A 12690-nucleotide genomic window follows, 5' to 3' on the forward strand; every position below is an offset into this window, starting at 1 on the left:
GTCACCTTCTATCTGCCTTCTGATTTGTACCTTGGGGGGGCATAGTTAACATTTCTAAGGAAATATCCCTACTTGGATGGGCACATTTAAAGTATCTAAACCTCACTGAAAACAAGATCATAATTCTACCTGAATGGGTAGCTAATTCCTAATCTCTCCTACTTCTAGGGATTTCACCATCTTTTTGTTTCCTTTTCTCCTTCATGCCTCCCATTAAACCACCAAGTGAGCGTAGCCCATCATTTGCTTCAAACGTGTTTTGGGTTGACTTCTATCTTTTGCAGCTATTGCCCAGGCCAAGGCCACATCAGTTCACTTTTGATTGAGTCAAGGATATCAAAAGACTGATCTAGTCTGTAGCATCCCTTGGCCAAGGTCAATAATACATGGACAAGAATATTTTCCTCTGGTGCTTTCTGTCACAGGTATCTACAATCTAGTGATAGTCAAAAGCCAGGAGCCTGCGCCAGCAGATTTTGTATTGGCTCCCCATTTTCTATTCACTAAACCTGATCTCCTTTGTCAGATGTTTCAGGTCATCTATCAGTGTCCTGTGTCACCACTTTCATTGTTCATACCATTGCTCAACATGGAATTCTTTCAGCCAAGAGCTGAAACTCAAGCTTTGCTGGTCCTCTTATGTGACCTGATCATTCTCTTGTGCATGCTTTGGCCTGTTTTATTCTACATGCCATGAATGCTAGCATTCTTCCAATCTTCAATTTCCCCCTCATTGTAAACCCTAGGCCTCTATTTTCCTATCCTAGGATTTCTTTTCTAACCTTTTCCACCTTCAAGATGTGTATTCTAGAGTAAATCTTCTAGAATACACTTGTAAATATCTTAGTTGCTATTAAACTAGCTCTGATGAGAAGAAGTTCCCAATGAAATGAATATCATGAGGATGTGAGCTTCTTCAAGACAAGGACCATGTCTTATTTAACTTTATATCACCAGCATCTAGTCTATTGCAAGGCACATCATTTAGATACAGTAAACATATGTTGAATAAATAAACACCACTTTATGATGCTGGCCCTTTCAGCAAGTTCCTTAAATACAAAAGAGTTTCAGCTTTCTCACCTGGAGAATGTGTTTAGGATGCTGACATCAGAAGTCATGAAACGAAAGAAAACCGGTGTAAAGGTCCTAGCACAGAACTTGGCACAGAGAGCTCCATCCATGTGAGTTCACATATTCCCAATAAGTTTTTAGAAATGTTGTCAGAGTTGTAGAGTTCTCACACTTGCTTGTGGATGTCAGTGTATTTTTGCTAGCCCCTCTTTTGAGGCAGTATCAAATGCAACTATGGGAGTTGTAGTAATCTGTAAGAAAATAAAATCTTGACCCAACAGGACTACTGTTAATTTTTGGGGTAGGGCTTGGCTGTGACAATTCTGATACGTAGCTACATGCTGGTTTATCTTTTTAAGGGCTTCCATAAATGCATACTCTGTTTGGATGCCAGGCTTCATTAACAGTGGAGACTATTTTCCTTTCCCCTTCTTTACTTTTCACATGGGGGAGAAATACTATCAACAGGCTAAATAGCCTTTGAACACTCCACTGTGTTCACTGTAACACTGAACTCTGCATATTTGTATCTTGCAGGAAGAATGAAAATGATTAATCCTGAAGCTCTGTTAAATCAATTTCATGGATTTAATGATCTTTATACTTTTAGAGTGGCAATTGTCCCTAAACTGAGCTATGCCCTCAGTTTTTCGATCTGTAAACTAGGGGTAATAATTTGTACCCTCACACCTTTAGGATTAGCATTTTTCATGATACAGAGGAAAGAGCACTGGACTGGGAGTCAAGAGAACTGAGCTCTGTCCTTCATTATGACTAGCTGCATAGACCTTGGGCATATCATTCAACTCGGTCCCCTCATCTCCACAATAATGTGTAAAGTAAGCAATTTTTAAGTCAGCTCTCAAATTAAAAATGTGTTTTTTAGGAAAGGAAATGGGTCAAGTGGCCCCCTTCTTCTACCCAAGAATACCAGATGAGACTTTCTGTGCACTATACGGGAGGGGGGGGGGAGGTTGTTGACCTGTGCTGGCCATAGTAGGTATGTGGCATTTATGTGCCAACCATGTATGTTGTAGCAGCACACATAAGGCAGGAGCTCAAAGAGTGTATGCATGTCTTATTGCGTGTAAGAACCCAGGGAAATAGAGGCATGTGCATTACTTGGGATACTTTTGCACAAAAAGTATTATTTTTTGTACAAAAATAAAACCTATCACTATGCATTCTTTTCAGACTTCCTAAGCTGTGCACCAGTCTTCTGACTTATGGTTGGAGGGATTCCCTTTAGGCATACTCCAGCAGAGAGGGATTGGAAAAAGAAGTGGAAGGTTGCCTCTTATACCTATTGATGTGTTTAGTCCCTTCTCCAGGGATGCATTCAGGTCATATCACCTTCAGCTCCAAACCTTTCTGGATCCATATAACAACTTAGAATCTGTTATGTGCCTGCCTATAAATACCATCATATTTTCCAGTTGTAGGAAAGAGCCACAGGGTTTTTAATCAAAAGACCTGAGTTCGAGTCCCATCTGTACAAACTCTCTGCCTTTGGGCAAGATAGTGTTGGTCTCTGAGCTGATTGATACAAGGATCAACAGAAATGGGGATGTGTAGGGTGCTGTGTTTCGGGGCTAGTCATGGCTGAATTCTTTTACAAAACTTCTACCCAAAATCTGATTCAGAGAAGATTTATCTCTCTAAGACTGATCCCTTTGTTAGGGAAACTTGAAGAAGGGGCTACAGCATAAGCCAGAGGCTTTAGAACCAGAGGGGACAGGGCGCTGTCATCTTGTAATTTTGAAGCAAGGTCCTTGGGGCAAAGCTCTGCTTTCTAGAGCATGATTTCACACACCCCCGCACCCCTCTGCCTGGCTCCAGCCACACCTGGGTCCTCTTCTCTGCCACCTTAACTTGGTGGCAGGTTGCTTGACCCATTCAGGATCTTGGTTTGGCTTCCTCTCTATCTGTGCAGTCCCTAACTGTTGTGGTGTGAGGATGCCCCACCGAGAGCCCCATCTCAGGCTCTGTCCTCACAGAAAATGTACCTCAAGGAGTCCTACATCCCACTTCATTTGGGATGTGCATCATGGCAAGGAATGGCGACATGCCCAGTGGCCACCACTCCACTGCCGCAGCCCAGGTGAGTGCTCACCTCCAGTTCAGAGCCTGTGGCAGACATTGAAAATGCAGTATCTGAGTCACCTCAGTCAACAGAACCAGGCATTAAGGAGTCTCTTCTGTGAAAAGTTACCTGAATCTCCACTGCCAGCCCAACTACTCAGAGCTTTTGCTTCACTAAGACTACAGACTACTTAAATATCGGCTTAAAATAATTGCTGGTGCCATTGTGGCACAAGGAAAGTGCAGAGGCTTGGGGGTGGGGGGTGGGGCGTCAGACCAGGCCTGGCTTTAAAGCCCAGCGTGCCCATTCACTGTTTAGGTAGCATATCAGCAAGCTGATGAACCTGGTTTACGCATTTGTAAAATAGAGATGCTGGTGTCTTTGCACCACTGCTTTAAGGATTAAACAGAACTGCACGTTACAAAGTGCCTAGCTCACAGTGGCTGCTCCAGAGGTTTTTTTTTTTTTTCCTTGCTTTCTTCTCACTAGAGAAAGACCAAATTATCCCCAGTATGATTCATTTAGGAAGGCTAAAATTTTTCTTCTAAAAGTAGTAATTGACCAAGTTCCTGCCTAATCATTTCAATTCAGGTATTCAGGTGTCCAGAGTAGACAGATTTGTTTGCAGCATGGATCTCCCATGCAGCACGAGTGTTTGGGAATGGGTTTGCCTACTGTCACCCTCCCTCCCCCCAATAAACCCTCACCCCTACCAACCCCATCCCAGGCAAGGTGTGAAGGAAAAGAGCCATCAAGTTTTGTCTAGGAGTTTTAGACACCAAATAAGGTTTATGATGGAAATTCTCATTCATGAAGTTAAAACTGCCGTTTTTTTCCTAAGAAGCCTTCACTAATGGAGAGACTTTTGATTTCCCGATTTATGATTTATACTGAGATCATGTGTGTGTGTGTGTGTGTGTGTGTGTGTGTGTGTGTTTATCTCAGAAGTAACTAATCCCGACAGAGCAGGAGGAGTTGGCTTCGTTTGTAATGGCCAGTCTAGTCAGAGGATTTCATTGCAGATTTTAAATCCTGCCATCGTTTGTCCGTCTTCATCAGATGGCTCGTTAAGACAGCCAAAATGACAAGCTCTACAGTGCCGCCGGCGCTCTTTGTTTCCTTATGCGTAGACAAAACATAGATGACACAAACCTCAAAAGATAAAGGGTCTGGATTTGAAAAATCTTCAAGAACACTGCAATGACTTAGCTGCCACTTGCAGTTACCATACCTTTGCTTATTTTAATTCCCCTTCATATTTAGGAGACCTAGGTATACCTAAAACTGGAAATGTATTCAGACACAGCCAACAAAAGCCATATCTTCTGGTTATTTACCCAAGTTCCTTAAAGCCACAAACATGTTTCTACAATAATGATCACGCTACAGGTACATACAATCGTTAGTTCTGAGTGACAAAGCTATACGTTTTTCTCCGTTCTTTTGTATTACATTGCTTTAAAAAGAGTTTCCGCAATTCAGCTTAACATACTCAAGTTGCTAACTTCCAAGCAAAACAACCACCAAGAAGGAATTCTTTCTGTCTGAAGTTGTTAGCAATAACAGAAATACAAGTCATGAGCAGCCTTTTAAATCAAGTGTAATCATAAAGAGACTTTTCTCAGCAGAAGATTAACAAGTCCCAATTTTCTGGGGTTGTCCTGATTCTGGACCCATTGCCAAGCTCTGTTTTTGAGACAAAGTATCCCATTTTCTGATTCTCAGAAGATGACAGCATACCCTGTCCCCTCTGGTTCTAAAGATTTATTTCAGCTAGCCTCCCAATTTAAAGTGGCACATGCAATTCTCATAAAAAACAAAGTATCACCATCCTAACTTGTGTTTATTGAAACTGAAATTTTCTGAAGTCTGTTTGCTTGGATCTGTGATGTCTCTGTGTAATGTTGCCAAGCTCAATCGGGGAGATTTTTATTTCACTCTCACAAAACGTCCCCATTTTCTACCCCATGAGTACCCCCAGTAGGTTCATAATTCTGCGTCCTAATCAAAGGGATACAGATGAAAAACAATTGTTCCTCATCTCCAGCTCCAATTTTCTAGAAAGACATTTAGTTAAATCTTTAACTCCTGGGTACCTGAAAAAACAAACAAGGTACAGATGGCTGGAATCTCTCCTATTTTTAGTTTTAGAATGAAACTTTTCCTAACAGCAAGGAAAACAAATAGAAAAATGCTTGCTTTTGTGCTGTGAGAGAAAAGAAAAACCAGTCCTTGAATATTTGCAACAAAAGACCATCACTTGCCACTGGAATTGACAACTGCATTAAAATGCTGAAGTTTGGAGGTAACATAATTTTGCTATTCTTTAAATATTTTAGCAGTTTAAAAATAGCCAGGGAGGGGAAATACACACAACCCCCTAGCAGTGCACACCACTCAAGGTGACATTCGGCACGCTCCTATTTTGCCACAGCGTGGATTTTTTTCCCTTCAAATGAAAACCTACAGAAATAAACTCTGAAAAGAATAGATTGCTCCCCCCTTCCATCCTCATGTCAATGAAATATTCTGAGTGAACTGTTTTCTGATCACAAAATTTATGTCCAAGTTGTATAACAAAATCAAGAAGCAGTTATTTAATAGAACACATTCTATTAAAAGTTAGCCAAAACCAACTAATAAGATCTCAAAAAATGCACATATTTCAAAGAATTTTGTTCTCTTCAATAGTTTCATGAGTTTTTTTTTTCTTTTTCAGGAAAATGTGCAAATATCAAGGTTACCTGGGTCTGCTGGTCACTTCTAGTTTTTGGACTCTTGAAGATGGTGAGTTTTGCTAATGATGCGCTGCTGTTTAAGAACCGGGTGGCTTTTCTGGCAATCACTCTTTGTGTGCCATCTTTTATAAAGGTGCTTCTTGTTGCTAAGAGATCAGTTGCTTAGAGACCAAATCATTAAAAAAAATATATATGTCAGGGGCCAACATAAATTATAACCAAATTTTGTCATTTCAGCTGGCCCTCTGAATGTTTGGCTTCTGTAATAGATCGTAACGTACCAAGAGAAGCCAATTACTAATCACAAATAGAAAACCGACCATGAGGAGGAGAAAGGATCTGTGCGTACGCTCTCATGGGCAGAGAGTAATGCCACAGATTCCCTGTGAAGGAGGTGTATCGTCATGAGGCTCTCGGAAACTTTGACTCCCTGTGGGGGTCCTGGACACATTCAGGGAATATAGATTCACATATACACACATGCCTGTCCCAGGCAAACTTGAGCGCAGTTTAGAGTATGAAAACATGTGGGAATTGTAGAACCACTTTAGTCTATTCCAAAAGGGAGATTAGGAAAATATAGGGTGAAAATCTGAAGTGATCTTAGCCTCCAGCCAGATGTTTTCATGTTTGAACAACTTGTCAGTGTTTCAGGTCCAGGTGTGCATGGGCCATGAGGAGGGGGCTCAGACACAAATCTGCTTTTTATCATCTCCCCTGTACTCAGACACAGCACTAATCCGGAGATAGGAGTACATACCACTGGTTAAGTCTGTAAGGTTTGGCTTTGGGGTTCTTCCTCTTCCCCTTAGTGGTGGCTGTCCCACAAAGCCTCTGTCCCCACAAACTGTCACCTAAGTGTTACCCCTCCCAAGGACATTGACTTTTTAGGACTATTTTTTTAAAAAATGAAAGACCTTTAAATTCTTTTAAATTCCATTCTAAAGAAATGGTGGCCTTCCAAACTTTTTTTTTTAAGATTTTATTTATTTTTTCATGAGAGAGACAGAGACAGAGAGAGAGAGAGAGAGAGAGAGAGAGAGGCAGAGACACAGGCAGAGGGAGAAGCAGGCTCCATGCCGGGAGCTCGATGTGGGAGTCGATCCCGGGACTCCAGGATCACGCCCTGGACTGAAGGCAGAGCTAAACCGCTGAGCCACCTGGGCTGCCCCCTTCCAAACTTCTTAATAGGTAGGATGGGATATGTTTAGGAGTCAGTTAAAGCTGGACACAACCCTTTACTGTATGACTCCATAACACAGCCCCTCGTCCACATCCTGTCTCTCCCCCTTCCATCGTTCATGGGTCTCTGTGGTCTCATCTTAGGTGAGAAGCAAGCAAGCAAGCAAATTAAAAAACAAGATAAGAGGTAAAAGAATACCTAGGATCCTAGAAATTTTTCCCCTTTACTAGCCTCCAAAATGCTTGTCATCATAGAAGACTTCATCCCTTTGGCTTGATTGTGATACAAACACTGTATGGGAGAAGGTGGAGTGAGGGCTGTGGGCTGGGGTGGACACACCGGGTAGGAGAGCAGACAGGTCTGGCTCTCTCACTCTTTAGCTCTGGTAACTGTCAGATGAGATCATACCATCACTCATTTACAGAGTAGATGTAAGACCCACAACCAGCCTGAATTTATTTAGGAATATATAGCAGTTAAAAAAATATTAACAGCCTGTGCAAATGGAAAGAGGCTAATGCTCAGCAGAAGTTCATTACAGGAGGAAATGAAGTGCTCATTTTCCCCAGCCCAAGCTGCAAGTGACATGGATACAGAACATTTGAGTGTCATAGAATAAACTCAGGTGTACTAACTAAGCATATATTTTCTCTTTAAGTCTTTTTTCTTCTTCTAATCCCCCAAATTTCTCTTTATTGCCTATTTTTTTTTGAGAGAGAAATGGAAGCAGAGAGGAAGGGGATCTGAGATTAGAGGAATTATGGGTGGAAAGAAGCAAGAGAAATAAAAATGTCCAAATATATAATCAGTATTTAGGAAATGCTAGTTTAAAAGAATAAGAATGAGGAGGAGGCTAAGGGGGAAAGAGGTCATGAACTCGACTGTATGTTCCCTGAGGCAGAAGCCACCTTATACTTTTCCTTTTCCTGGTTCCAAGTACCTTGTACAGGGCTTTTGCATTTAGAACACAATCAAATGTTTTTGTAAATTCAAGTCAAAGGATAAAAACGGGAAAAGGGATGGACCTGAGGGGGTTGAACTATTACTTGGCCCTGTATTCCATGTGCCTGGTTCTCTCCAAAGGAGCATATTCTGTAGACATTTGTATTTTACACTTCAATCCAAAAATAAAAGCCCATCCTTCTTATCCATCCATTGTAGTCTTTCTACTCTTTGGTTCTCCCCTGCCTTGTGGCCATTGGCTTTGGATTCTTAGCTTCCCTCTGAGATATGAAGCTCCCCACCTTCTTTGCCAATGAGGAAGCACCATTCTGGATACCCAGTCCTTGCAGGCTCCAGGCACTCACCTACCTGGGTGGAGGTGGGGAAATGTAGTTGTCTATGAAGGATCCACGCAGTTGTCAACACTGTGTGGCTGAAGGAAATAGGCTTGGATCCATAAGGGTTTTGCCAAATGTCCCAACTTGAAGCTTTGAAAGGAGATTTTTTGCATGCATATAACTGTACCAAGGAGTGTGGTCTGGTCCTGCAGTATGGCAGACTAGTTATCTCAGGTACGTGGAACCACAGAGTCCCTACACCCTGATCCCACCTCTGCTGGGAAGCTGCCCAGCCCGTGCAAGCTCCATCTCCCAATTTCAGGAATTAGGGGGGGAGCAGCTGGGGGCTCAGAACAGTGGGCTCCTGCCTCCAAATCAGGAGATACACTGAGAGACATCAAGCCCCAAGTCATTCTCTGCAGAAGTGGCTGCCACCACTGGTACCTTTTGTTGCAGAAACCAGTGTCCCAATCCTACTCCTGAGCGCTCAAAAATTCTGATGCCATCCACTGCCTACTGCCCAATGGCTAGTAGCTCCTCCAGGACTTGCCTGTCCTGGAGGAAAAGCCAAGACACCATTTCTAGAAAAGGCTTACACAGGTCCCCCTTTAGCTAGGAGGTAGGTGGGATCCACCTCAATCCTGGGAAGGCCTGCAACTCTGTTCATATTTCTTCAGGAAATTCCAGAAGAGGCCTAAAGAGAAGCATGACCTGCTACGTAGGGATGGAGGCTGCTTCAAGTGCTCAGTGTCTCTCAAGGCAGACCTCTGCATGCAACTAGTAGAAGCTTGACCAGCGCTAAACAAGGTTGCTTCTTCCAAGCAACTTTACCTTGCCAGATGCTCGAAGTTATTAGGCAGAAAGCTACTCTTATAAGCAAGGACACCAGGGGGCAGCAGAGGGAGGCCTGCCCTGGAAAAGGCGCCTCCAGCCACCCAGCCCAGCCATTAAAGAGTAGTGTTTAGGCAGCGAGGGCAGCAAAGCACAACCGCCTCAATTTGAACTCTGGGGTACCTTTGGGAGGATGAGGTGAAGCGGCAGAAGGTCTGCTGTCTCAGGAGACAGCTGCTCAGCCTGGCCAGAGGTATGGCTACCAAGCTTGCCCTGTGCTATCATGATTGCCTCTCTGTACTCAAAAGTCTTCATTATAGCCCTTAGGGACTTCTGGCATGCTAAGACCTTGAGACACAGAGGCCTGGGTCAATGGCGCACAGACCTCAAGACACGTGGTTATAGTTCCCTTTCCTGATTGCGCCCCCTGCACATCTCCCCCCTCTCCCCCCATTTATGGTCTTGCCTCCTCCTTGCAGTGATGGAGACCTTAAGACATCACATTTCATCCTCCCCTTTTGGCACATCATCATAGCCCTACTCAGCAAAAATTCCTCTAAACATCTTGCTCCCCCTTCCAGATTGCATCCCAGCTTTGTGGGGTGGACAACTGTTCACATGAACACCCACCAGTTCTCTAATGATTACCTAAAGAGCAAGGCCAGACACAGTGTATCACTTGGGTACTCGGGAAAGATTTGCTCTTGCACCTGTCACCAGCAATAGACGTGATCCAGCTATCCAGGAAAATTTACCTGTAACAACTCTGTCCCTTCCCTCATGCTGGAACATCCCTTTCTCTCCCTGCTCTCTTCTTTTCCACCCCTGCCATAGAAAATATGACTTCCACCCACACTAAATTCCCAATGTTGTGGTCATACCAATACTCTGGTAGCTAGCTTGCCATTCCTGGGAGGTACAGGAACCTTCTACCAGGAAGGCCTTTGAGATACTTTGCTCTGATATGTTGAAGACCACAACAAAGAACCCATCAACCAACTGCTTACTCCAGAGCAAGCACATGTGTCCAACATTCATTCAAGGCAGGGGGCTCTTGGACTGCAGTTTGTGGGATAACGTAACGAAAGAGTACAGCCTAATGGGCAGCACCGCACATTCCAGTCTTACTGCTTCACTTGAACAAAGAACCACAATGTTCTTCTCATACATTGTCTGGCTCAGTTTGATCCTAAATTAATAATTTACCCATATAGTCACTGCCTTTGACAGCTTATAGGTATTAATTATACCCATCTATTGGGTAGTTTACTGAATGAGAAAAGGCTGGGGAGAGGGATGGGAAATGAGAAGAATATGATGTGGTGGGGGAAACGTGGAAGCAAACAGAAGGTAAGGGTCCTCTCGTACTTAAAGTGATGTGCCCCCCACAAGGTGCATACATTAGTATCCACACTGAACAAATTCCATAGTAACCTACTGACTCTGAAATCTTCTAATCCTCCAGAGAAAAAATTGGGGAGTTACTAATTGAAATACCAGCAATATTGTTTCACCAAAGTACAGTTAAACTGAGCAAAATTCTCACAGAACTAGTGTCTGTCCTCCTGTCTCTTCTCTGACCCACCTCTGAATCTATCTCTGTCTCCTCTCTACCTGTACATCCCACCAGCTGCCTCTCACCTGCGGGTAAGCACCCTGCCTCCCACCCCTCTGTACACCATTGTTCAAGCCTAGGACAGATACACATCTTTCAATGAGGCGGGCTAAGATAAAGGCCAAGAAACACTAAACTAACTGCTCTGTCTTCAGGCACTTGTTTTGTTGGGAGGTTTTTTTTTTTTTTCTTCCTTCAAAGGTTGATTCCTGTCTGAACCACAACCTTCAACCAGCAGGATACAATACAAAGTGCTTCTTATTTCATTCAGCACATCACATTTTGAGGCCAAGTGTGCCCTGATTACAGCGAGTATGTCCAAAGCCCACTGTATAAGGGGTCCCAGGCCTTGAGAGCTTAAGGGAATTTTCCTCAAGGAGAAAGAGCAGGTTTTCTATCTGTATTTCCCAGTCCTTTGATAGCTTAAGGGAATCCTCCCAAGCAGAGCAAATGTTTTCATGCTGTGTGTGCTCCAAACATCATTGTCTCCTCCCTACCCCATTCAGGGTTTCCCAACTGTTTTCATTCTTCAGGGAATTTGTTGATTTATAAACAGAGAGCAGGCAATCAGTGGAAGATTGATGAAAATCACCCAGAAGAAAATAAAAAGCAAGGATATATGCACAGGAGATAGCATTGGCTGATGCACAAGCAAGAAGTTGACACCTCATGCCCCTGACATCTTGAGAGAGGTAAGCTGTGGCAGATTCAGAATATCCCTCTAGGAGGCCTCTAGAGGGGACAGGAGGTCCTGTTCCAGTCTTGCTGAGGAGGATTCCAGCAGGGAACGCTTTCAATTCATCCATTCATCCTACCTATCATTTCCATCCATTGGGTGCCATTGATAGCAGGCAGGATGGACAAGAGTGGGGCTTGCTACTCTTGTGTTCCCCCCACCCATAACTCATCCAAGTGACACCCACTCCAAGCAAAACATAGACCTTTGGGATGAGCAAGAAAATTTATCAGTCTTTCTTTCCTTACCCATCCTGTCCTTCCCAGTCCCCTAGACTAATCCCAATCAAAGTAATGGAAAATATGTTCTTTAAAGATGAAGGAAAAACAACACTTTTTGGCCAAGAAGAAAGGCAGCCTGCAACTCATTGATGGTTTCCAAGAGGCACGGTAAAGCAGGGTGAACCCTGATGTGGCATGTTCTTTGGCAAATTAGGGCAGGTCTGTTTTGAGTCAACCAGGAAAAACTGAGCCCACGTGGACTTGGGGCTTCTTCTACTGCTGGTTCCTTGAGGATGCTGTGAGCCTCCTCTCAGGTTCTCAGGCAGCTGTAGTTCAGACGTTGGTATCACAGCTCTGCAGAAAGATCTGTTCCTACACAGAACCCCAAATACCTTTACCCCGAGTCTACCCTGGCCAGGTCTCCACCCTACTCTCAAATGGCACCCTCTTTCCCCCTAGTCATTCAGTTAAAACTACCAAAGTAATATTAAACAGGCTCCTGATTTTCTTCAGTGATTCAGGGCTAAAGCTATATTAAAAGAAACAGAAGCACCATCTTCTTGTTGTCCAACCCAAAGCAGGTCCAGGAAACCAGTTGATTTTATTGGTAACAGGAAATTCCAAAGTATGTGCATCTTGGGAGGTGGGGTGTGAATTTAAGATGGAATGTTAAAAAGTTAGTGCCTCAGGGAAACAGTCGGTGGTTGACTAGATTTGATACATGTAAGCTAATGAATATTATTGGAGCAAAATGTAAATAATAGCTGCTTTCATATAATAATTAAAAGCACCGTGTATTTGACAAATAATCTTAAGGCACTGGAGTCTATTTTCCCCAGCCTATCTCCCCTAAAAATTCATGAACCTCTCAAGAGTAAGGACATCTTCCTACCCCTGGGCTGCTGATACCTATACCACTCAGTGGTTGG

At 43.4% G+C, this 12690-nt stretch overlaps 1 protein-coding gene across 5 annotated transcripts in view; it reads right to left on the bottom strand.

Moving 5' to 3' along the window:
* LOC112675933 (aromatase) overlaps positions 1–12690 on the bottom strand; it is a 123782-nt gene that overhangs the window by 62444 nt on the left and 48648 nt on the right. The window contains exon 2 of one of the 5 annotated variants that reach the window (XM_025472794.3): positions 1084–1325. The exons of the other annotated variants lie outside the window; for them this stretch is intronic. The gene's annotated coding sequence lies outside the window, so the exon portion shown is untranslated. The remainder of the gene's footprint in view (positions 1–1083; positions 1326–12690) is intronic. 5 annotated transcript variants of the gene reach the window in all.

This window comes from Canis lupus, chromosome 30 (genome assembly GCF_003254725.2).
Source record: "Canis lupus dingo isolate Sandy chromosome 30, ASM325472v2, whole genome shotgun sequence".
Taxonomy (NCBI): Eukaryota; Metazoa; Chordata; class Mammalia; order Carnivora; family Canidae; genus Canis; species Canis lupus.